This window comes from Idiotropiscis lumnitzeri, chromosome 17, assembly GCF_059441095.1.
Source record: "Idiotropiscis lumnitzeri isolate Australia: NSW breed Sydney's pygmy pipehorse chromosome 17, RoL_Ilum_1.0, whole genome shotgun sequence".
Classification (NCBI taxonomy): Eukaryota; Metazoa; Chordata; class Actinopteri; order Syngnathiformes; family Syngnathidae; genus Idiotropiscis; species Idiotropiscis lumnitzeri.
Window position 1 is genome coordinate 11,685,891 of NC_142407.1, and position 27,092 is coordinate 11,712,982.

General features: G+C 40.9%; 1 protein-coding gene across 5 annotated transcripts in view; it reads left to right on the plus strand.

The window, feature by feature from the left end:
* flrt1a (fibronectin leucine rich transmembrane protein 1a) overlaps nt 1–27,092 on the plus strand; it is a 48,586-nt gene that overhangs the window by 10,014 nt on the left and 11,480 nt on the right. Inside the window, exon 1 of one of the 5 annotated variants that reach the window (XM_088279965.1) lies at nt 2,538–3,016. The exons of the other annotated variants lie outside the window; for them this stretch is intronic. The gene's annotated coding sequence lies outside the window, so the exon portion shown is untranslated. Of the gene's footprint in view, nt 1–2,537; nt 3,017–27,092 lie in introns of those variants that run through there. 5 annotated transcript variants of the gene reach the window in all.

Here is a 27,092-nt window from a genome sequence, read left to right on the forward strand (position 1 = left end):
TTCCTGTACATCCACGCTGCCTCCGTGTGGGAACCGAGGCCACAAAAGTCAGGCCAATATTCCGCTACACCACCAGCGCCGCTTTGAACTCTCTTCTTTAAATAACATCCATACGCTCCACGCCTCACTCCCACTATCTGCTTCTCCCATTTACCCAACGGGAGGACGAGCTATAAATTAAAGCGGGGAATTACTGCTAACAGTTGGAATAAATTAAGGCACTTTTGCGTCTGTAAACACTGTAACACTGTCTGACTGCATAATTACACTCCTACTCCCACTGAGACGGCACAGAGGGAGGGGGGGAAGATAAGGGGGGTAAAGCGGCATAGACGGACAATGGCGACAGTAGGGAAGAGAATAATGAACTAAATGTCACATGGGCGGTCAGATATTACACTCGCTCCTTTTCCGGGTTTTGCATGCTGAGCTCTCTTCCAGATTAAGAGGGGGGAAAGGTGACTTTGAACATGATCATCGCAGCCGCCTTTTGTTCCTGATACTTAACATACTGCAAACGAAATACTTCTGGATGTGTCGTCAGACACACTCCAAGCTTTAAATAATATCCCAAAATGCATACTAAATAAACTCAGATGGCCAATTAGATGGCTAAGTATTTGTTGATGATAAATTGTATTTACCACCATAATAGCTCATGGACTGACGTCCAATCGATTGAGAAAGGATCTAGGAAAGCAGTTTAGGACATCTGCCAATGTAACAAAACTAAAGCATCAGTCCTTTTTTTTTTTTTTTTTTGAGGCAATAAAGTAATCCGGGGGTTAGCATGTTGTCGACTGCTGTTGTTTGTTGTATGCTATTTATTACACTTATTATTATTATTATTATTATTATTTATTTTTTTATTATTTTTTTTTTTTCGACCTTACTGGAGTTATTATTGAGCTGGTATTACCAAACTCAAGTGCCCTTCCAAAAAAAAAAAAAAAGATGCTGTTGGTGCACCCGTGAGTTTGCTCGCGTTATAAATAAGTTGTGCATTTTTTGTAATGAATTTGTACGACGAGTGTGCAGCAACACATGACAAATCCACTACAAATAATGAATCTTTGCTCGTATCCATTCCGGCAAGTTACCGTGACAGCCAAAACATTTGACATTCTTACAACACAATCATAGTTTTGTGTTCAACTAAACGGGCAAAAATTCGTGAGTAATTTGAGATGAGATTGTTCGGATTTCAGAATACGCCTATTGGGGCATTTTTTTTTTGTTTGGTGGTGATGTGCGTTGTTTTTAATGTGGCTCTATTGAGGTTGAGGGAAAAAAAATCATCGTTACATATCCAATACCCCAAATCATTATATTTACATCATCATCTAATGTAAAGCAGCTCCTCTGTCTTATCGCTAGTGGCACGCAAATTCAATCGGCACAAATGGAGGAAGTCGTACAGAAAATCACACAAGCTACAAAGTGACTCATAAAGATAAACACAAGCAGGCGTTATGTAAGGGAGAAAAGTGATCATGATTGTAAGCGCACATGACAAGCTGTGGAAAATTATCATTTCTATATATGACATGAAATTGTGGGACCCAAAGTTTTTTTTTTTTGGTGGTGCCCTAAATCCCTGGCGGCGCCCCCCCCCCGGAACACAAGCAACACATCCGAACAAGACATTAAGACATTGTCACGACTGTCTCGTCACAAGTTGCTCTTTTAGTTTGCCAGTTGATGATGATTCAGAGCGCCATCCAACTCTGTTTCGCTCACAGTTCGGTGTCAAGCTCCATCTCCCTGTGACTCACTCCAAAAAAAGTCTCTTGGCCTTGCTCACGTGGCTAATGTTATTGTCGTCGTTTCGCTGTCGTCCTCTCACATCACATTGCGAGGCTCTCGCTCATACGCAGAGGTATGAACTTGACGGATGCGCCACAAGCACTCGAGTAGCTCCATTTTCATTTTTTAGACCTGCTGAATCATTGATAGCATATGCTGATGCTCTGCATTGTGCTTTGAGGAGCATTCGGATCTTTGCTTGTCTTTTCTGCGGGATTTTGGCTTGTCTTATAAATTGAGAAGCCTGTTTTGTTTTCTCACAACCAACACATTAGAGCAAAAGAAAAAACAAGGATCACATAAAAGCGAGGAGGTGTATACCAACATATAATTACGCAAGCCGATTCATCGCAAGCCTTTAAGATGACAGGTCTTGTTTTTTTTTTTTTTTTTTTTTTAATCATGCGAGGCGTCAAATCTCATCTCCAACCAGTGGGGATTGTACTGCAAGCCCCCCAACTCTGCCCAGTCCCTCCTTCAGTGAGCAGTGGTCCACATCACTCTGGAGACTGTGGCAGATGTGTATCCAATTGTGGGAAATGCAAAAAAAAAAAAGCACAATCGCATGAACATAATGCAGCTGGTTTTCTGGAGTCAATGCAAATCCTGTAGAGTGATGAGATTCTGATTCATTCACAAAGTCGCATGTGTCTAGGCATAGAAAACAGAGAGAAGGAGGGAGAGAGGACGAGAGCGGGAGGGAGGGAGCTGTGTGCCTCTTTCACCGTTAATCCTCTCCATCCTTTACGCTTCAGTCTGCCTCTTCTCTCTGAAGGAAATAAAACACATTTCTGCGTCTCTCGAGCTGCATCCTCGCCTCTCCTCTGTGACAATAGAGCGCCAGCATTTTTTTTTTTTTTTTTTTGCAATCCCACAAAGGGCACGCATGAGCGAGCACGGCAGGCTCCGGCGACTAATTGCCATAATAAGTTGGCCGGTGCACGTTTTTACGAGCATGTAGGCAGTCCAGTGCCGCATCGAGGAGATTCAGGGGCGGAGGGAGCATCGCTGGCAGCTCGCGTTCACGCGGACCAGCCAGTGAGCGATCCACCGGAGCATTCCTAATCGAGCCGGCGACAACATATGGGAATACAACTAGCCGAGCTTGCGGTCACACCTGGCTCGGAAGCACCGCGAGGGACCCGTCACGCGAGCGTCTTTGCACCCGAGACAGAAAGAGAGCGACAGCATCTTTGCCTCCATCCCTCCGGTAGGTGATAACTTGATTGACGTGCGTGCACTGCCAATATTGTGTTCGTCATTCCGTCTGCCCAAATTCGCTCCTTCTTTTGTGCATTGCAAGCAGACGTCAAAGCACTATTTGGCACCTTTTGTTTTGTGGGAAAGGGGGGGTGGGGGAGGGGGGGTTGATCCAGTCGACTTTTTTTGCTTGTGCCAGACCACTTGATTGAGGTTGCAGGTTTAGCTGGCGGGGTTGACGGTGTGATCCGAATAGGCCTGTTGTACGTGCGTTTAAAAAGCAAAGATGCATTACATTGAATCATCGAAATATAAGTTGACATGTGAGTGCAAGCCTGTTTGGTGAAGGAAAGTTAGGTTTCGCCCAGAAAAAAAATCATTACCAACCTGCGACTGCTAGAAATATAAATTCTAGTCCAGTTGGTCACATGAGTTATGTCTGGTTCATGCTGCCCCTTAAAAGCCACGCCCCCAACACCAGGTACCCGTTTGATTGCCGTGATGGACGCGAGCAGAAATACTGCATAAATCAGTCCTGCAGCAGCGGCCCCGCTCCCTCTCACCATTAACTTGTCATTAAGATGGTAAAACTGTCCTGTTTTTATGACACTGGTGGATGAAATCAACAGAGATTGCCAATCAGAACAACAGGGAGGGGCTTTGGGCTTGCTGAATCAGCATAAAATAAATAAATAAAAAAGGCACCCAATAGGAAAAGTGGGTTTCAGTGCATGCATTTTTGCTTTGCGTCTTTGTTGCAAGCGATACATAAAACGTAAAGACAATGAGGTGAATTGATTTTACAGCACGCAATGCATCGATTTTAATCAGATCAATCCAACTAATCATTACTGTCTCAGCGTGACCAGAAAAAAAAAAAAAGGTCTAAAATCATGATTGTCAAATGAGCACTTCCAATGAAAAAAAATTAGGAACGCCGAAGATTTGGGAGAGAATAAAAGGCTTCAGTAGATGGAAGCAGGCTTTCTGCAATAACTTGACATAACCTGCATGTACCTACATCGCAAACGGGTGTTAGACAAACAGATGGCGTCTCCAAAGGAGACCATCTTGTCAAAGTTGGAGGAGATATTCTCGGGTGGGCAACCCTTGGACGTTGGAGGGCCGAGCCCAACGCCTGGCAGTCACGGAGAGCGGCCTTGATTACTGGCATCTTAAAAAATAAAATCCTCAGTTGCACCTCGGCTGCCATGCTGCAGAGTGCTGCCGAATTGATTTGCATGCTTTATTCATACATCAATAGATATGCAAGCGATTGAAATTTGCAATTGCGTGAGGAGCTCAGACACAAAGATGGCTGGTCATTAGTCGGTCTTGTCTTTGCATCTCATTACTAAAACAACACTCAGTCGAGCAAAAACCTCTGCCAAGGTTGAACTGTTAACATGGAAAATAAAAATGTGCTGCATTGAATTTGAGTTAGTCTGTATGCAGTAGCAGGCGACTTGCTACGGTCGCCGTGGTTCTTCATGTGTTCTTTTTTGCGTCTTCTTTTATTGGTTGATGTTTAGGGAACAATTAAGGAATACATCTGGGCTTTAGTTCATAAATAATCTGGATCTTTACTTGGCATCCTGTCTCAGATGACTGACTATTGTGACAAGTAAAGAGCTGCATTCAAAATCATTGGAATTTGATGTTGATGTAAAAAGAAGATGCAAGTTATTGACGCTTGACTGATATCCCGATCGCTTTACCCTGGTCTTTTTCCAGCAAGTTGTTTGTACACAATGGAAAAAGAAAATTGCGCTTTAAAGGTTTCACAGGAACAAGATAGCACCAGTGCCCGATACCTTCTGCACATTTACTAAGTGTCAGTCTTGCCTCACAGCAACTTTAGTATATCAGACAGAAGTGATGCAGTTTGAGCTCTACAAAACTGCAAACTGTCTGCCCTCTGTCAGTGCTTCTTAATCACGCCGGGAACATCCGAACTTTCTGCCTTTAAGGCATTTTTTTTTTTTTTTTCCATGACAACACAGTCATTATAACAACGCAAGTGCCTCTTTGTTGCCAAGGAAGATGGATCGTTCGTTGTGGGTGATGTTGGGGATATGAAATCGTAGCAATCCATGGATAGCAATACTTTCTTCATCCTTGGATTTTAGAATAAAATGAACGGCCTGTTTGGAATACGTCAATCTAAAACAGAGCCAATGAGAGATAGTTTGCTATTGAGGTTTCCATAATTATAGTTACGGGAACAAATATTGGACATGTACTGATAAATAAATAAATAAATAAATAAAGGAATTATTTGGGCACTGACAGAATTTGTACAACTTATAAACGACCACACTGGATTTGAATTGAATCACTCAAGGCATGTGTTATTACACATTATTTGAGATGGAATAACTCAATTTTAGACTAAATCTGGGATCCCCAACCTTTTTCCTGTCGCGGACTGGTTTATACTACTTTATAACTTTTGCGGACCGGCATTCAGTGTTTGGAGGTGGGAGAGCTAGCACTTGTTGCTAATGCTAACAGCTAGCGGCTAGCCCGTAGTCGCCACTAACCCCAGAAATTGGGTCATGCCATACAATGACGGCGTAATTAACGATCAGTTTGTTAGCGTCTGACATTAGCGACTGAATATGATTTTGCGGTGGCGTTGGTCAATTAAAACTGCGATAAAGCAAGCCGAAAGGTCGAAAACGAAAGTCAAGGTAGCCGTGGCCTGGTGTTTGAGGACACCTGAGTTTATTGATGTCTCATTCCATTTTCCACATATTTGTGAACCTCCCTGAAATGTTCCAGGAATTGGGGGGGGGGGGGTTCCAGTATTTCACAATATGTGTACGAATGTTTGCTTTCTAATTTTCCCAATAATGTGGAAATCTCATCCGCCGCACTTTCAACTGAGATCTGATTACCGGAAAAATATTTGTTGTCGTATGTTCATTGACACGAGGCTCGTCAAAGTATTTGAATTCACTGCTTTTGCCGTGCAAATAAAAGCCCTTCCTTGGCAATTTGCAGGAGCAGAAACACTGCTTTCTTCTGCTTTGCTTTAAAGTCCAAGCGAGAGGAGGATGGGAAGAGAGAGGAAAGGAGGTTGATGTTGGTACCCTTGCTAGCGGCATCTGTGCTGAGCTGGACAGCCTCCATATTAGACCTTGGTGACAAATTCATCTGCTGCACATTTGCAGGGTAAACAGCTTATTGAACTACAGGTTCAGCGAGACCTCCAGCCAAAAGAGCATCGTTTCTTTCAAAAGAAAAAAAAAAAAAAGCGCTCTCTTGTTTCCATAAAACAGGTTTTCTTCCTGATGATAACTCCCCGATTGCTTGATTTCTATGGCAGTGAACGCATCACATCCTCTCGCACATGTGGCGTCATTGCAGAAAGACTCGGCGAGGCTGCCTTTCATAGATTTATTCCGACATATATTGTAAACCTGCTGCCATCCTGTGCGGCAGACGTGAGTTTTATGAGTGCTATTTACTCGGCAGATTGGGAGTGGCTCTATCAGCAAACCTAAATCCTTCCTGTGCAAATGAAGAAAAATGGTGAAAACACTTCTCTAATTGACATGTTTAGTCTGCTGATTGGAAGTCAGCATGAAATACGATTTATTAATGGAAGGTTATAGTGATGTCAATTCTTTGAGGTTCAACCCAGTGTCAGACCTTTGCACATTGCCGAGTCATATTAAATTAAAAGATATCAATTGCCCATGTTGATTGACAGTCGGGGAGGTATTCTCTGGACGTCTGCCACAAGCGCAGACTTTCATTTACAATTTACAGGAAATGGTCTTAATTTCTTTGCAGCTGTTTTTTTTTTTGTTCATTTCATAGTATGTGTCTTGACAAACATTGTGTGTGTGCGTTAATTTCATTTTTATCCAATCAATTTTCCGCTTGGACGTGTTGGCATGCATGCAAATATTTCATCCAATGCCTTCGCAATCTTGAACACCGATTTGAGTTTCTCTAATTGGTTCAGCTTCTGATTGGTTGAGCTGTATCGCGACACAGCTTGATTTACGATGTCATACCATTAATAATATACTTTTAAGGTGCCCTTTTTTGAGAAAAACTGGACTTTATGCGACTAGGTCAAACCATCACAGAATAATGGTCCTCGCCCGGGCGATGGGATACGGGCATGATCTGGATGCCCACTGAACACCGGACGTAAGCTTTGGGTCAAATGCTTCAGAAAGCCAACGTTGGCTCTCATGCTTATGCAGATGACGCACAGCTGTATTGATCAATATGCCCAAATGACAGCAGTTCAATTCATGTATTGTGTCACTGTCTAGGGCAGTTGAGGCAAGAGTTGAAAGTAAATATGGTGAAGCGGCATTTAGCTGTTATGCTGCACATCAATGGAAAATGAAAAAAGTTGGCATTCAAAATATAAACACTTTTAAATCCTTTTATAATGTTGTTTTTCCGCCCACATACCTTTGATCAAGGTCTTGTAAACATTTTTAGATCTTTTATTTTTCTTCTTTTTAGAAAAATATTAATTTCCTTACTTTTCTTTTTCTTTAGTTTTTTTGTTAGTGTTTTTATGAAATGTGGATTATAGCAAAAAAAAAAAAAGCATTCTCTTGCCTTAATGAAGGACAACAAACGTTATGGAAAATGAACAGCTTCTGTAGCCACACAAGCAGGGCAACAAATTACCACGGCTTAACTTCAATAACCAAACAAATGTCCAATATTGCTCTTCATGTAGGTGTACCTAATGAAGTGGCCGGTGACATGTCCATCGTATACCTTGCTAGGGAACATGTAAACGGCTAAAGTGTGACCTAGTTTGTTTGACAAATTGCACGCATATATGTACAACAAGAGCTCTTCAATGACTGTCAAACATGAACATCCCCACAAATTACCAACGACAGAATCTTCCCCCCCCCCCCCCCCCTCCAAAATGCGACATCGTTCCCATCTGCAGCCTAAATTTTTCCACTGCGCCTCAGTGAACACAGTCGATGCAGAAAGCAGCGTGCCTCTCAACATTTTGTCCAACAGAAATGCAGACTCATCCATGCACACGTCTGACAAAAATGGTCGAAGGCTACTGATGACGACGATAACCGGAATTCTATGCGTTGTTACAGCCTAATCAACCAATACCTAAACCTCTCGAGTCTGTTATCGTGATCTGTTTTAAAGTAGAATCTCACAAACATAGATGAGAGATGGAACAATTTCAGTTAAAAAAAAAAAAAAGAAAAGCAAACATCAGCTACCTTCCCTCCCCTGCTTGCTTCACTCATGCAGTATGTGCACGTCCTTCTCGGAGTACATCAGCTGCAATGCTCATATAACCGCTTACTGTGGTTTTAGGCTAAAACGTGGCCTCTTATAGATCCATATATTAAGCTGGAGCATTTATTTATTTATTTTTTGTCTTTAACGTGTGTTTTTTTTTGGGGGGGGAAAGCTATTGCTGATTAACAGTGATTGCGTAATGTGATGTCATCATCACTAGTGGTCCAGAACCGATGCATCTTTTGAAAATGTGCTCAAAAGTGGCACATTTCATTTTAGCGTGTTAGCAAGATGGTGTCGTCAACGTCGCATAGCAAAGCCCAAAATCATTCACATTCCCTGCACAAAAAAAAAAAAAAATGATGAATGGCTATCTTTTGGCTGCCAATGACACAAGAGAGAAATGTAGTGAATGCGCTTTTCAAAGATCAATGTCCAAAATATTTGGACCCTTTCTGAGCACGTCCACTTCAATATTTACACGCTCATTCACATTGATGGACTATTAAAACATCTTCAATAAATCTAACAAGCGTGTTTTTGAAGTACCCGTAAAGCTTGTTGAAAACAAGGTTTTGAAATCCTCCAACAGAATACTTTGCAATTGTATGAAAAAAAAAAAGCTAGAATTTTAAACATCGCTCACATATCTTCATCCTTTTGTAAACGTGTAAATATTGGAAATCATTTCCATGAAAGAGCTTGACCGTTATTATTTCCACACACCAGACTGAATGATTAATAGAACAGCACCCTGCCCGTTTTCATTTGTGTTTCCTGGTCCGGTTGATGAGGGAAAGAATGACGTTTCGCATTTGCAATGCGACACTTGAACCAAATCTAGCTTTGTGCTAGCTTCTTCTACATCATGAGAATCGAATGAGATGATGACGTTTGATTTTCACAGAAAATCCAACCTTGATGTTTAGCTCATTAACTCATTCACTACCATTGACGGCTAAAGACGTCAAAGAGCCATTTTTTTTTTTTTTTTTTTTTACTCGGCTGGTAGTCTCATATTAAATGGGAAATTTTCATAGGATTTATTATATTTATTGTTCATACATGATTTGGGATATCTGAGAACACACCACTCCGACGCTTCCTCCGGTTTGTAATCTGTGGTGCAGCGTATTATCAGCGATAGCATTGGCGGCTATCAGGATGAGGTTGTTGTTGTTGCCATGCTAACAAGTTGTTTGGAAATCATTGTAGTGACATAACGACATGTAAACAGATTAGAGAATTGCTTAATGCTTGCGTCTTTGCTTTAGCGCGTTGGTTTCTTTTCACCGCTCCAATTGAGGATAACGTGTTTGAGTCTCGCTTGGAAAGCAAACGGAGAAATTTGCCCATGTGCTGTGCCCTGCTAGATTATTCCACTTTGTTATTACAGCTATTAATACAAAATACCGATAGCCATGATCAATTTGGTAATAACGAAATCTTCATAGCGTCTCTTGTTTAGTTTAATGTGTTTCCACAATGAGCTTTTTTTTAAATTTTTTTCCCCCCTGCACACTTTGTCATAGCGGACGTAATGAGCCACGAAGCTGCTAACCTAATTAGTGCAAAAGCGCGTTTGAAAGGATTCAGTGCAAGTTTGTTCTAAAGCTAGCTAAAATTTACTTTTAGCATCTTATTGCACAGCGGGGAAAGGCTTCCCTAATTAGTCAGACGAGTACTATAATGAATACTTTAATAGGCGTTGAGTAAACCTGTTGTCCTCTGCAAACAAAGCGCACATAATTCTGCGTGGTTACTACCATGGCGAAGTGATTCCAATCCATGCATTTGAATAACTGTGCTACGACCCGCATATTTAGTGAGCCCATTTTTCCATTAACGTGAGAAATGATTCTATTTACTTTCCGTCTCCTTCTCCCCATTTTCCTTCTGCATTGTATCCCCCCCCCCCCCCCCCCCCAGAAGTCAACCTCGCTCCTTTTAGCTGCCATGTTTTTTGTTTTTTTTTGTTATCGTCAAAGACAAAATGAGAAAGCACGAGAGCGAGAGGACGCCCCGGGGCTTGTGTCCTCGCATCTTCACCGCTCTCTTCATCTCAACCCCCCCCCTCCCCACCCCACCCTCGCCTTGTTCTTTATCTTCCATCTATGTGAGTGACAGCTGGCAGCCAGTAGGGTACAGTGGCCATGCCAACCCAAGTGCACATTTTTGCCAAGTGACTTGAGAAAATGCACACTTGAGCGTGACTGCCTCATGCGTGCTGGAGCTGAGAATCGCCCCCCCCCCCCCCCCCCCCAACAAGCGTTCTTTATTGGTTAGCTCTAACGCGTGAACGCGCTGTTCCTCACATACTTTGTGAGATTCAAACACGGCAAAGCTTTGTTCAGAGTAAAACTAGTAAACTCATTGTGAGTGCAAGGCAGATGCTGTGAAATCAAGGCACGTGGGAAGGCACGGATTAGAATTGATTTAAGAAATTCATCAGGATTGATAAGAGATCCAGAAGATAAGATTGTAACCGTTTGCTCAAGATAATTTGATCCAATACAAGAACTAAGTTACAAAAGCAGTCTTTTACAAATATTACAATGCATAGTTTTGGTAAATAAACAAACTTATTCATAAGATAAACCGGCTGCGTATTCTTTTTTTTTTTTTTTTTTGGGGCAACGAAAATATTACAAACATCTCCTCTTATGATGGTGTGCACTTCTACAATAATAACCTCGCTGTTTGGACTTTACGAAGATCGAGTCTCATCCGCCATTTTAGGTTCACACTGCACACTTTTTTTTTTTTTTTAAACCCGTATGTTAGCTCTATCTCATTTTTTCAAATCAGACCTGGTTCCGCTTTCATATGTGGTCCTACACCAGATTCATTTTGTATTTTCTGCAAAGCGACCACAGTCTGAACGGCTTTGTCGCATATATTCCCAATGGCCACCCCGCCTCTTGTTGTATAGTCAGAAATGTTGGCCTATGTGGTCAAAATATCGTGGTGGGTTGGAGTATATTTCATCAAGTTGCTATTTATTGCTTTTTGCACAAAAAAAAAAACACAACTACTTCTACACGCTTATGACTGCTTTCTTGCTCACGTAGCCTTTTTTTCTTCTCCTCTATTAAAGACTTATGCTTCAGGGTTTATAGCACACAGTAAAAAGAGGGCTCTTGTAATGATCCTGCAATATGCAAACAGCATCTTCTATTATACAAACAGTGTTTTGCTGCACCCCGCCACCCCCCACATGCAAAAACTCTCAAGCTTCACACGGCAGATGCCAAGATGAGTCTTGAATATGTGAAAATCAAACTGGCGAATAGTGTTACCGTGATTACGCTTTCATAATTTTCACTTTCTCCAAGCGCTCCCCGAGAGTATAAAGCCTTTCTTTCCATTCTGTCACCCTAAATTGGAAGTGATATGGGTCAGGATCTCTAGTTGACGTTGAGTGCACACAACCCGTGAAAATCTGAGATCTTATTAGTGTTTTGGTGGAAGAGAGATTGAAGAATTTCACAACAATTTACAGAAGCAAAGAGGTCAGTGATTGCAAAGTAAATGGACACAAGATTAAAAGGAACACGCAGTCGGGGGAAAAAAAAAAAAAGCACACGAGAGGGGATGACATGCACACACTCGATATCGAAGTGTAATCTAGGATTACTCCAGAGCAGAAGGAGGGCATGTCCACTCAAATGAACAAAGGCACAAATAGAAAAAAAAAACAAAAAAAAACGACAAGAACACAACACATGGCTGCAGACTCGAACCGTGTGGGATAAAGCGGTACAAGCACTTAGGAAAGCGGATGTAGATTGTTTTGCTTCAGTCACACACACGCACGCACGCACGCACACACACACATGCCCAATTTTCTCGTGGCTTGCCACCAATATTTCCATGTATAGAAATTTGATGAATGTTGATCATCCACTGATTAGAGTGGTCATTATCAATGTGCTGAGCAACAGAAACATTTGCGCAATCACCATCGCCGCAGCCATAGAATGCAGATGACGACTCTAATACGTATGGAGGGCATTTTTTTTTTTTTTGCTGGTAAAAAAAAATAAAAAATATTCCGACGCCTGCAGAGACTGGTGATAACTGAAGATACAAGACACTTACAGAGACGGCATTATTACTTCCTTATCTCCGAGCGGCAACAATGAACCCATTAACTCATTGTCAGAGACCTGGTCGGTTAAAAAAAAAAAAAAAAAAAGAAATGTAATAACTGGTGCTCGGTTTAATTCATTTTAAAGTAAAAGCATTTAGAATATAATTTTTTTTCTGCTTTTCTTTGTCTTCGAAGACACTAAAAGGCTTTTTAAATGATGGTCGGACAAGACTCGCGCCTATTGTCATGATCCATTTTTCACAATTTGCTGACAATATAGAGCCGAGCAAAAGTCGATCTGTAATACACGGAGTTCAGCATGTTGTCTTTACTGCGGCTCTTGTTTTGACGGAAGCTGAATTTATCGATGACCTGTGGCGTTCCATCCAATGAGAAACCTCTGTGGTGCTGAACTCCACTTGATGCCGCAAAAAAAAAAAAAAAAAAAAAAAAATTATGAGCAACTGATGCCGTTGGTATGTTGAAAAAGAATAATCACGAGTGGTGTTGCCATAGTTGCATGCTCAGTGGCAACGGCCGTATCGAAGACGCATCCCAGGGATAATAATGTTTGGTAAAAGGTTAGTACACGACTTTGTTGCTGCAAAGGGCTCGTGGAGCAAAGCTCATGATAACGGGAATGTTGTTACGTGGCCCTGCGGACCGGGAGGGTGGTGATGGTTGCTTAAAATGGCTGCAACGACGCTTATGCACTTCACTTCACCACTGACGTCTAATTCAAGCAAATCATTCAAGCCTGGAGATTTGTTGCTGTGACACTTTACCCATCTCAGCGTTACAGCGTTGGACCATAACTGGAACCCGGTGCAGAAGTGAAAAAAAAGTTTGCGTCGAAGAAAGTCTTTCGGGCATTGATTTGTGCACTGGAGCGCAGTCAGAAAGGTAGCGGCATGCAATTGTTCGCAATGTCTTTGACGAGAAGGTGAAGGATATCTATTCGCCTGAAGTTTACGGTCCAAAAACTGGATTTATTATTTAAGAGGTTAAATATTTGATCCTTCCACAGTGGAAATGGAACTCGTGGTGTGCTCGAACTAAACACAGAATCGATCATTTTAGTGGTCGGGCTTGGCAAAGCGATTCACAAAGGGTGCACTGGACTCGAAAGAATTGCTGATGCTCAATTGTGAGGAATCTGACTTGAGGCGAGAAGCTACTCGGCAGGCCCACGCGCGGACCTCAAAGTGTTATGTCAGGATCAAAGAAAACCTAAACATGGCTGATGATGTTGATGCAAAAAAAAAAGCCAAAAACGACGATAAATATTGTTTGGGTGACATTTCACAACGTTGTGGATCATCAGACTTTCTTCATGCCGCTGACATGCCGATACATCAATTTGCCCGTGAATTTGCAAATAGAAATTCCAACGTTGAGGAGCGTTGGAACTTTCTGGGTCAGAGACTGAAGGCATATCAAGAGACAGACTGGCGGGGGAGGGGTGAAAAGAAAAAGAAATTATTAGTAGTACACATGCTGAACCTCAGCTCTTGATTCCCAAAAGAGTTTTTCTTGGGTACGAGTGTCTCACGTTAGACTCGTGCACTGAGATCAAGCAGAACTTTTATTGATGTCACATCAGAACATGTCATTCTTTCTTTTTTTTTTTTTTGCCTATGTCGTTTACACAGTGATGCAAAATATTTCTGTATATTCTACATGACACACTTTTGCATTATGCTTTAAAACTAACAATGCACTATAAAATGGGAAAATAAAAAAAATTAAATTAAATAATGATTCAAAGAAAAACTATTTGACATAAAACAAAATTGCACCTAAATAAATATTTAAAAGGCTCTTCATGATTAAATATATAAATAAATAAATATATATATATATATATATATATATATATATATATATATATATATATATATATATATATATATATATATATATATATATATATATATATATATATATATATATATATATATATATATATATATACATATAATATTTTAGACAATAAAAAATGCACTGTTGTTGTCTGTCATTAAATAATATTTAATGAATGCGTTCCCTGCAGTGAGCACCGCGTGAAAATAATTTCCCCAAAAATAAACGTAACATTCTGGCTTGTGTTGTGGCACAACTGCACTGCGCCGCATCAGCACATAACAGTGTTAAAGTGGTTTCCCCCTGCAGTCATTTACGTCACACTTAGATTTCAGTGGTCATCGGGATTGCTTTTTACGAGCCCACCGATCAATCTGTCCCGTAATTCAATCCGCCAGTCAATCATGTTTTAAATGAATAATTCACGGACCATCGGAGAAAAAGCGCAGTGCAATGGTTCACAAGCGAGGGTGCTGAACCACAACCTGAGTCAAACAGACAAATAATTTGCATGTTGTTAATATGTTCATGTTGGATCATGACGTACAAAACAGATAAACACCTGAGAAGATGATCACATCATCATCACCATGATTTATAATCCCAAAATCTATACAAAGTGAAGGGCATGAACATCTTCGCCGTTGAAATCCTGACTAAGGTTAAAATGTTAAATGAGTCATTTGAATGCCAAGCGTGAGGTTCCCGGGACCACAATAAAAAAAAAAAAAACAGCAGCTATTTTATTCGGGATTAGGGCTGCATTAAAGCGCATAAATCAGAGCAGCTCGACAGGAGGTCATACTCGGCACAAACAAACAGATATGGTCCGTATGTCCAAGCAAACGACGACTAAATGTGCATGATTAGCTCCACTTTTCATATTTTGTTGCCATTCACCTTGCGTGTACTGTTGTGAGAAGAAAGCAAAATACTAAATTGGTAGTGGGTTCAAGGACTTTTGGGTCCCTCAGATGGTTCCCGCTACTCGGAGGATCGGACGGCGGCGACACCATCGTCCTTTTTGATTGATTTTGTACAGTGATGTCACGTCATCTCAGACTGAGCCCGTTTGCCTTGAAATTTGCTTTATCTGCATGTCGTCATTGTGTTTTCAAACGTGACATTGTTGAAATCATGACTTGAAATATTTTGCCAAGATATCCCCACAAAAAGAAAGAAACCGCACCCTGGCTTTGTTTGAAACTAAAAAGCTGCGTCACGAGACAGGATCATAGCAGCCGTCAGAGCCTGTTGCACCACCCACACTAGCTCACATTACAGCGACACATCTTGCAGTGTGGATGCCCTGTCAGGGAGCTGTAACCAGCAGCCCAGATGGACGGGCTCACCGCCGCTACTCATTTCCTCCCCCACAAGACACCAACACCTCTTCTCTCTCCCTCGCCCCTTCAGCCGCACTTTCCCTCTTTGTCTCTTTCAGACTTTCGCTTAGTGAAATGAAGTGATGCTCATTCGCATTGAAAACGTCTCGGAAGGATGACGCCATTTAATATACAGATGTCAGTTGTGAAATTTGTATGTGTGCGTATTACAATGCGTTGGAATGATTCATGAGCTTTTTAGAAAATTGCAGTAAATACTACTGCCAGATTTATTTTTCTGACATAACAAGCGTGTCTGACCCCTTTTGGAAAATTATTCTCGTGTACTTTTTCACTGGGTCAATCACAATTAGGCACATGGCCATGGCGGTCTTCCACTGCACAAATGAGAAGAAAGAAACTGTTGTGATGTTGAGGTTTTTTTTTTTTTTTTTTTCCTTTGTGACCAGGGAGACGCTTTATAGCTGGGAGCTGCATAATGGATACAAGGAGATAAGGGAAGCTAATCTCACTTACACTTGTGAAATCTGTGAGATGGCTAATGGAGTATTGCACTATGGTCAATGAAGTAGAGGCACTGCAGTGGGCGTTTGCTACCAAGTGGGCTTTGTCATACATCAGTGGATAGAGAACAAGCAAAGCCATTCCTGCGGCAAATTTACAGACCAAATACTTTGACACGTATCATGATCCTTTTAAGGACCATTTTTGTTCATTATAGCCCCTGAAAAATACACACTACATTTTCAGAGAAGCCATTTTTCGCCTGTCACTGCTGGAGATGCAATTAATAATTATGGCCCTGTTCCATTTTGGTGGAATAAACAAAAAAAAAAAAACTGCATCATGAACTCCACTTATATAATATAATATAATATAATATAATATATTGTAAAATAAAATAAATATAGTAAAATAAAATATAGTAAAATAAAATAAAATATAGTAAAATAAAATAAGGTAAAATATAGTAAAATAAAATCAGGTAAAATATAGTAAAATAAAATAATAAAACATATATAGTTTAGTATACTTATCAGGATCACCAAAAAAAAAAAAAACCTACACGACCCATCATCTTCATTCACCTTCAAGGAAGAGTGGCACAAGGCCATTCATTTGTGATTAAAATCCAAATTAAAACGAAGATGGTTACTATAAGGGCCATCCCTGAGGCCCGCGACAACTCGTGGGATATATTCCAGCCGTCTGAGTCGTTAAGCGGATATGCTGCATTTTTTTGCAGCTCAAGCATGGAGGGATGTGTAGGCTTTAGCTTGATTTTTTCCCCACAATTTATATACTTGGTGATATATTTTTTTTCATTCAAATTTGGCAGGGTTGTTAACGCGCTTCTCTGTGCTGTGTCAAATTTACAAGACATTTTTATTTTCACTTTACAGGCACTTTAATGATGATTTTATGCAGCGCTTTCTAATGGTGCAGCGATTCATTCACCTGACTTCAGTGAATATGAGCGCCAAACGGTTGTCGGTGTCTGTGTGAGTCCTGTGATGAACTGGTGACCACTCCAGGGTTTCGTCTGCCTTTCATCCAAAATCAACTGGGATAGGATCCAGCTGCTGCAACTCTTAATGGGATAATCAATTACAGAGGATGGTTGGATGGATGTTAATTCATTTTCATGTACTTCTGCATTCTTATGGATAGACATGCTGCTTATTGCTCGTCGCCGTAGCAGTGTGGTTGAACAAGCACAAGGTTGTTTGCCATTCAACCTTCATGGAGGAATTTGCTCTACTGAGCGATATTCTAGTTTACAGGCTATAAGGATGCTAGTGAAAAAATTACACAACTGGAATTATTCCTTTTGGGTGTTTTTTTTTTTTTTTGGAATGTCACCTTGTTCAAATGAGATTTTTGCTAGGTTCATAAAATTGGACTCAAGGGACCTGTGGATAATATGAGTCCATCTGAGAAAACTCTTTTTTTTTTTTTTTTTTCCCACCCCATCCACAATGGAGGTTGCCACAGGAAAGTCATGTTTCTCCTTGCTGTCTTTGTTTCTGCTTCTCTCCATTTGTCAAGTCCCACTCGATGCTTCATGCTCTTTCCTTATTGCGAGCACTTGCGCCGACTGTAAGGGCAGCCCTTGGGATATGTCAGCATGCAGATCCATTAAATTATTAGACCTCGTTTATTATTAACTGTGTTGCATTCAGAACTTGGCCGTGAGCTTTTAATATTCATGCGGGATGACTGTTCCCAACAGATGCTTACAGGACCAAGTGGGATCAGATTAATGCAGTCAAGTGGAGAACACGGCCAGCAAAGCACACATTTTGACAGCTAGCGTTTTAATAATTAGTGCCGTTACAGGTCAGCCTAAAGACATGCGCACAAACGTGCACGCGCGCTGTTTAGCAAAGCATCGTGAATGCATACATGGCAATCAATTGTTGAAATGGTCAGAAAGCGGTCAAATGTTTTCAGGTCAGTGGCTTGTATCGGCTTCAGGAGTGTGTGAGTGTCAATACGAGCCATCAATAAAGAAGAACATTTTTTATATAAGTAAGTAAATAAATATAACATCAAATTGAAAGAACGAATTTTGGTGGATAATGTTCGAGTCGCTGGGAGCGAGAGCTCGCCAGGCGTGTGCAGGACATGAACGAACATGTTTTGTCCCAAAGCAGCCATCACCCAAAACGTCCAGAAAGCGCTAATATAATCTTCCGAGTTCTTGTACGGCTGTAAATTTGTCATCAAACGAGCCGTCCAGTGAGTCATCCGCAAGATTAGTCTCTTTTCGGGATTTGCTGTGTGCCTCTTTGCTTAATTTCCTCTCGTTTTTTTTGTCCCCTGCATGTTGACCTTGTCCCTTTTTCCACCTTGCTCCTCTGTGAGATTGTCCACATGCAACGTGGGTGTGTGTGTGTGTGTGTGTGTGTGCTCGTCGAGCAGTGAGGTGTCCAGCACGTAAATTGCCTGTTTATTTCCAGTCATTGCATCAATTATGCTTATACAGCATTACAATGAGCGTGTGTGTGTGTGTGTGTGTTTGTGGAATACAGAAACAATTAACAAAGACTATACAATGCCATGTTTGCACACATTCGGAGCAGAAAAGCGCAGTTTGAGTTCATACCGTATCTGTGAAGGAAAAGGCGGCTGTGCATGCGTGTATATCAAGTAAGCATACGTAACATGGATGTTGCCTGCAAAGATCAACAACATGACGGTTCCTTCTCTGGGGAGGAGAGGCGTGTCCGTGACAGGCTGCGATGATTAGCGGAGCTTTGTGGGCAGAATTTGTCAAACACTGGCAGCCGAGGCCGCGAGTGCAACTCTTCAATTTGTCTCATTCCAATTCGACCTCCGTTGGATGCCGTATGCAATATTTGCAACATGTGTGATCAGGCTAAGTGCTTGTGGGGCTGAAAAGCTTAGAGAGGTGGACAGGACTTTAATTATGCAGAGAACATTTGGTCGCGCTACGATATCACTAAGTCGTGAAAATTTCAATGATCAGTTTTATTCGACGTTGTCACAAAGGTACATTGTTAATGTAACAATCGGGTTGGTCTGGACCAGGCATAATATTAGCATTAATGCAGAGCTTCTCTATTATTTTCTGTTACAACAATTCGTGCCCCCACCGCACTACCCACTCTGCGCCGCAATTATAAATAATAGAATTTTCTGTTGCAAAACAAACCTCCACCATAGAGGTAATACTCGCTGTGCACAATGGGCAATGGGAGCGCCACTGCCAACTACTGGAGTGGATGTGCAATTACACTTTATTATAGTACAGAGGGGAAAAAAGCATTTTTCCCAGGGTCACACGCACCCCCCCTCAGCATCACCCCACCACCATTTGAGAAGCACTGCATTCATGGCAAATAGCAGTACACACTTGCAAAATAGCATTGCGCAATGACTAATGAAACCAGAATAAATACGATGTATGATCGTTGTTTCTTATTTTGGTCTTTTTGTATAGATTTTATATGCAAATTTCAAAGATTATTACAGTTAATATGTTTATTATTGTGGTTAGAATTCACAGTGGCGTGGAACTACATGACATGAATCATGCTGAGACTGCTTGTAATTATTTGTACGTACATAAATGGCAAAAATATTACAATTAAAGACAGAACAGGAAAGAAAAACAACAGCATAGCAACTCTCGTTTTGAATCCCATTAGCATTAGTGGTCATGAGAAAGCAAAGGTAAAGTCATTTTATTACTATGATAAAAATAATTATTTTTCAGAATATACATATGCTTCAAAGTGTTAAAACAATAATTATTTTCCCCACATTGATGCTCGTATTAGATTTGTGCACACGAAATGTCAGAATAAATCCATGCATTAGAAGAACCTATTTTTAATCAGCCGCTGAAAAGCCAATCAAACTAGCCTGGCTCATTACTGTCAAGAGCAGAGGGCATGAAAAACACGGATGACAGATTTAGTGGCCTCTATCCCCTCCGAGACGCATGCACAGTTTTATGGTAAGGGAAACAATTTATCACACGGCAATTCATCTGTGGTTAACTTTTAATTAATGTTCGACGATGATGACTTTTAATATGCGCCGCCTTGCCCACTCCGCTGTCTGCTCTGTTTGGTTCTCGTTCCGAAACTCCACCTCACTTTTTCCTCAAATAGCATTCTAGTCATTCTGTAGTTGCGATACGGCGGCATGCCACATTCGTGGTTTGCATGTTACTTCACTGTTCTGAGGTTTGGGATTTGAGTCTCGGAGTGGAGTTTGCGTGTTCTTGCTGTACTTGTGTGTGATTTTTTTTTCCGGGCGGAGTGCCGGATTCTTCCCACTTTCCAACACCACGCATATTAATAGTGAACTTGAAGTTGCCCATAAGTGTGAGAGAAAGTGTGTTTGTCGTCGTCTGTCTATTTGTCCCCCGCTATTGGCTGGCAATCCCTCCAGAGTATATCCCGCCTCTCGCCCAAAGCTGGGCTAGGCTCCAGCTCACGCAAGACCCTCATGAGTGGGATAGAAAGTTGTGCCACTTTAGCATTTGGAGTTTAGCAGCTTTGTACAAGCGTCACACTCAACACATAGCAGTAACGTTGAAAGCCTTGCTAGCTTTTACAAAACATTACTGTATATGCCAGGATGGCCGAGTGGTCTAAGGCGCCGCGTTCAGGACCCAGTCTCCCCAGGAGGCCTGGGTTCGAATCTCGAATTTCCCCATTGTGGGACTAATAAAGGGAATATTATTATTATTATTATTATTATAACCAGTGGCAGCTAGTCGATAGAGGGCGCTGCCGCACCATGCACGGTGGTCATCACATTACTTTCCTTGAGGACAAAAAAACCCAAATAAAGGTCATAAATAAATTTTGAAGGGAATGAATTTAGCATCTTTGATTGGTGTTCGCATTGTTCACACCCACAACGGCGCAAAACGCACTTTTTAAAAATGCGCCGGCTAGTGTACTCCGGAAAATAGAGTCCATTAACTCTCATTAATAGTTTGACGTGGAGTCGGTCTTCTTCAATGCACTGGTGTAGATCGGACCAAGGTGTGGCACAACATTCCTGCATCTCAAACTGGCCGACTTGTCGATCAGTGACGTGATGATGGTGGGTCTGTCATCATTTGTAAACAACAAGGTCAAATTTAAATAATTGAGACGAGAGGAAATGGAGGCAGGAACTGCTAAACTGGATGATGCACATCATGCCACCAATTTAAAAAAAATTATAGTAATAATAAGAAGAACCACCGGGGCTTAAAAAGTGCACGTTAAAAAGTACATAACATTCTTCCATTGCGTTGCTTCAAAGTTTCGTTGGCCTTCTTATTCTGTTTTCCCAACTTCATTTCCACACGTCTTTCATTAACGCTCCACTCTATATTCCTTTCATGTTTACATTAGTTTCACTGGCCAGCTCCTGAGGCTCAGTCCCTGCCAATATTTATGTTTGGGTGAAAGCTGCTCCCTATTTCCTGTATTTTATCATCTCCTTGTACCAGCTCATTTATGGCCCTCTTTATCCATATTTTTTTTTTCTCTTTGGCCCTCTCCTCTCATCTTGTCTGCCCAGAATTAACAACACCGAGGACGAAAATAAAAAGATCTCGTGAACGAGCGCAGTGGAGGAAGAACTGATAGCGAGGGCTCCAAAAAAAAAAAGAGCAAATTGGATCGTCACGAGTGCAGAAGTGAGGCTTGATGAAGAAAAGGCCACATTATAGGAAACCAGCGAGTCCAAATGATTGATCCTGAATCAAATTTAAAAGCCGCGATAGAGACAAAGAGTAAAATTAGCATTACACACTGCATCCAAGTACTGTATCTCTTAATTAAGTATCTAAAAGCTTTCTCATGAGGACAGATGTACTTCTTACTTTAAACCTGAACAGAGAATGCTCTTTCACTTGTCATTGAGAAGTAAAAAAAAAAAAAAGTCCAACAGCCAACCGGTGTATAAGAAGGCGCAAGTACACTTCAGGCTAATGACAAAGAAATGTCCGAGGCGACCTCTCGTATGAATTCATCACATTTGGTGCATTTCACCTCCATAATGTGTCATCTTTGACATCCCAGACGACACGGCTCTCTTCCACCTCCGTCACTGAATAGACATTATGTGCTGCCGCATTAAAAGTCCGATCACATCGCTGGCTCTCTGTGTGTGTGAGAAGAGTATGCGTGTGTGTGTGTGTGTGTCAAATCATCTCAGCGTCGCTTTCTGCACATCTATCACTGTAAAATCACAGTGAGCTACAAACCACTTACAGCAGGCGTGAACGTTTGAATCTTTTATGAGGATGTGCTGTAATAACAGACCTGTGCAACAAAATCCCCCGTTTAGTCTGCAGGCCGTTTAGGAAATACAGATTATACTGGATCTTGAACATGTACTTGAACAATATTCGATTTCGTAACGTTGCCACCTAACACGCTGTGGCTCATTAATTGCGCCACATAGATGGAACAAACGAAATGCCACTGGAGATTTATGGGAAATAGAAGTTGGAGTGGTTGACACACACACACACAAAAAAAAAAAAGCAACGCCACCGAAAGATATTTGAGTAGCATCAAATCCCATTCTTGACTGACCCCAGCAAGTGTTTTGTCCTGCTGGCAGCCAATATTTGTCATGATGGTGTTTTACTTTTCAGGGGCGCAGTTCCGAAACAATAAGTCGTGCTATTTTGACTGTCTGTGAAAATGTTGGCCTTTCTATTGATATTGTTCTGTTGTACTCATCTGCACTTTTACCACACCTTGCTCGCCTTGTGATTTTATCTACGGAATATTAACAATAATATGAAACCTTTTTTCATTATTTAGCAAAGCACAAGAAAATTGTGTTTGTCTGCACTCTTTTAGACAGAATGCAACGTATGTTAGTCTTTGTACTGTGAGGAATTGCTTGACGAGCCCCGGGAAGTGACAAATGAATTATTATTGTCTACGGAGAACTGAACTGCGTCATAAACACAAGCAAAACAATAAAAAGACTTAATAGCATTGTATAGTTGACTAACTATAATAATAAAGCAAAATCATTCTTTTGGCTAAATCTCATTTGATGATGCAAGTGCTCCTATTTAATAATGAATTAATAATGGGATGATTCATGATCCCATGCAACATTAACTACCTGCGCGGCGTTATCCAAATGACCTGCACATATCTTATAAATCTTTTCAAACTAAGCTTACCCAGTGACATTTTGAAGTAGGTTTCCACGGATTGTGGTCACTGATGTTTGTTTCCATTCAATGGAAATATCCTTCTTCATAATTTACAAGCGATAAGTGGTTCTTAGTATGAACTAATGCTGCCTTTACAGTTGCGCCGCATGAAGGGAAATTCTGATGGCACCAAAATATACGAGGACTTGTATTTTCAATTTAGTCGCAAATGGCCCTTATAAGCTCCTTGCCATATTCGAAATCCACCTTATTTACAATGGATCCCGGTCAGTCACCCCTCAGAGATTTCATAGACGTCATCGTAGGTCGCTCGTCATTGAGAGCTTTAACATTATAATAGAAAGGGAAAAACTGTGGGGCACCTATCACTTTCAGTCAAGTATGCCGCACAAGGGAAACTTGCTGGTGTCTGATGCTTTTTATTTATATATTTCCTTTTTTTTGTGTTTATTTTTATTTTATTTAAAAAAAAAAAAATTTTTAATTTTAATTTTTAATTTGTTTTATAATTTTTTAGCATAAAAGCAAATCTAATAGCTCGTACATCTGTTATAATATGAGCATTGACGGCAACACAAGGATGCTTGCATGCGACCAGCGGCTCTTAAAGCAGCGAACATCTCCAATCTTTCCCGCGAGACCGAGCACCGCGGCACGACACTTACTTACGCATGCATCCTCTATGAGGTCACGTTTCATCGCCGGCAGGACACACCTCATGCTGTTCTTACTCACAACTCTCCTTTGGCACCATTTTTGAAAACGTGCAGACTCACGGAGGTTCCTCCGAGACTTTAGAAGCAATTACATTTCTTCCTGCACTGGAGATTTCGCCATTATTCAAATAAATGACTAAAGATATTTTTATTTTCACAGTAGGGGGTTGCTGTGAAAGCGCTCGGCCGTCACTCGCTTTGTTCTTCTCGTCTGAAGAATGGATTATTGCAGTATATGTCAATATTCTGATATATTCATTTCGGTAGAATCACTGCTCAAGTACAATTCACTTGTAATGAACTTTAATGTTTATGTTCAAATTATGTTACAGTGTCTTGCAATAATATTATTTTAATGAACACTCAGACCTACTATGCCAGTGTTTTTTTTTTCAATATAGGTCATTATGGTGGTACTAAGAGCACTAAGTATTTTTTAGGGCGGTAGATTCTGGCTGTAAAAGGTTTGAGAATGGCTGGATTATACAAAAAATAAAATCAAACACAATTTTCTGGGCAAAGTCTGTTAAAACCCGAGGCATTCAGTCCGTGGATGAACATGACGAAAAAGGATATCACAATGAAGTCGTTGTTGAGCGAAAAAAGAGTAAGTCTGTTCCCATACGCGAGCACATCACATTTAGCTCCTTCTAATTCAGTCTGAATCATCTTTAAACAACACGTAAAGAAAAAAAAAAAAAAAAGTAGCCGCAAATAAGCATGCCACAACCACATTCTTTAGAGGCCAGACACACGGACTGCAAGATCATATGGATGACAGATGAACGATTACTCAGTCCAACAAGTGCCATGTAAGAGTAAACCTCTCAATGAGCGCGCGTAGCCGTCGACAGTACCGGACAAAGTTTTGGAGAATTCATAATGCAACTATCTAGATGTTTCTCCGGCAGACCCAGATGGCGGACAAAAAGTCAGTCTGACTCAGCACATTTTACACACGGCACATCTGCAATTTCAGCTCGAGCGACCTGCTCGGGATTGAGTGCGCCATTGCCATGGTGATTGACGGCTCTCGTTAATGGTAGGATTTCTGGGAGGAGAACAGCAGGTTAGTGTCAAGGTCAATCGGGAGGCGTTTGGCAGAAATCCAATGGGAGATTTCAACAAGAAAATTGGAAACACGCAACCCGGCTTGTGAGTCAGAGCGCTGAATCAAAAGGTCAGTTTGGGTGTGTGTGAAGGTGGTAATAGCATCAAGAAGGCGAGCTCGTGGTGATGTCGCTTATGCGATGTTTTCAACTGCTGCTCAATTGCTGGCCAACAGATAAATGCAATAAATGTAATCAGGAGAATAAAATGATAACATTTAATAAATACATAGCTCCTCATTAAAGTAAACGAGAAGCGCTCCCTCCGCATTTCGTTGCCGTCGACATGATGTGTGAAGCACTTTGTAGATGAGCGAGAGGAACATGATTGAAGTTTAAAATGAACCGCTGTAAGCCGAAGGTTGAATGTAAACAAACAACTGCCGTTTTCTAACAGCCATTAGTTCATTCATTTGTGAGAAAGGCGTAGACTGAACAAATTGTTCTTGTCACTTTCCATACTTCCTTGTGGGTGCATTTTACACTTTCTGGTTTGTTTACATTCGAGGAGGGGGTGAAGCTCCTCCCAGTTTTAGCATCATAAATAAATGGCAAAAGTCCAATAGTGCCCATCTTCTGTGATAAATAAAACATCAGTTAAAAATGGCGCAATAGTACGCAACGTAAAAATTGTAAGCGTACAAATAAAAGGAGACAAAGCAACTGTCGTGAATGGGCTGCCGATTCACAGTTGCACCGAACATCAACAAGCACCAGCATTCTCCTCTAAAGAATGCCTCGACTAAAATTCTCTTAAAAGTTCAAACGGGGTTAGCATGAGACAGAAAAGAATAAAAAGGAGGAAAGTACAAAGGAGACGTCAGCGCTGTTCTGAACGAGATGCCGATTCACAGGCGCACAATGATATTTTCCACCAATAAATGGAATGGTTGTAAATGGTGCAAAAACAGTTTAGCTTGATGCACAACGAACACAGAATGCTAAAAAAAAAAGGTGCTAAAGTAGGAATAAATGAGGAAGCGGGCTGAGCTGTTGTGACAGGCTGCTGACTCATCTTTGAAGATGGTCTTGCGGCTTAAAAGCATCTTGAAATATTAAGAACAGCGCAATACAAATGAGCTCTTTTATTTATTTATTTATTTATTTGTTTTACTATTTTTCATTCATTTTATTTCCCATATCACTTATCCTCATGCCAGGCGTGTTGGAGCTTTTGCTGATTTTGGACGAGAGGCGTACAAACAACCACACAGGCTTGATTCGCCGTTGTCTGGAAAAGATCACAAACGACTATCCTGCAACATGGGATATGAGGATGATTTTTATGCCTCCCCTAAAAAAAACAAACAAACAAAAAAAACTATTTGGCCCCAAATACAGTCAATGTTCAACTTATTTCCAGTCGCAAATCCTCTTGTGTGGTCAAAACAGAATTTGTGATTTTTGAACGGAACGATAACACATTCACACAACAAGGGCAATTTACTCGCCGGCACATTCCTATTTCACAACTTTTTACATTTTATTAGAATCTCTTGACCGTTTCTCTAAAAATATTTTCACTCCGTAAACGATTTGGTAAAAGTCATCGTTTTCAGATATCCTCCAACTGACAAATGCACGATTTGCCCAATAGGCGCTTTTGAAGTCGGAGGCAAACTCTTTGAGGAAGGTTATATCGATTAAATACGGTGATATCATCATCTTTTAGCAAAGATTGGCCAACTCTGAAGTGTTTCTTTCAACCCACTTTGACGGGACATTTATGAAGAGGCTTTCGTTATATCGGATGAAAAATCGAATGAATTAAAGTGAAAGTGCTTCGACAGTTTATTTATTTATTTATTTTTTTATAATTGGTACTAAAGACACATAGACAGAATTCAATAAGCAATCCCGCAAAGCTTTGGCAAACACACTTTGGATTTATTTTCAAGAGAGCGTAATGAAAGTTTAAGACTAAATCACGTAATCCTCCCTCAAAAAAAATAAATAAAGACTTTGCTGTATATGACATGTGCCATATCGTGCACTTGACAGGCGATGTCCTGCAAAGAGATC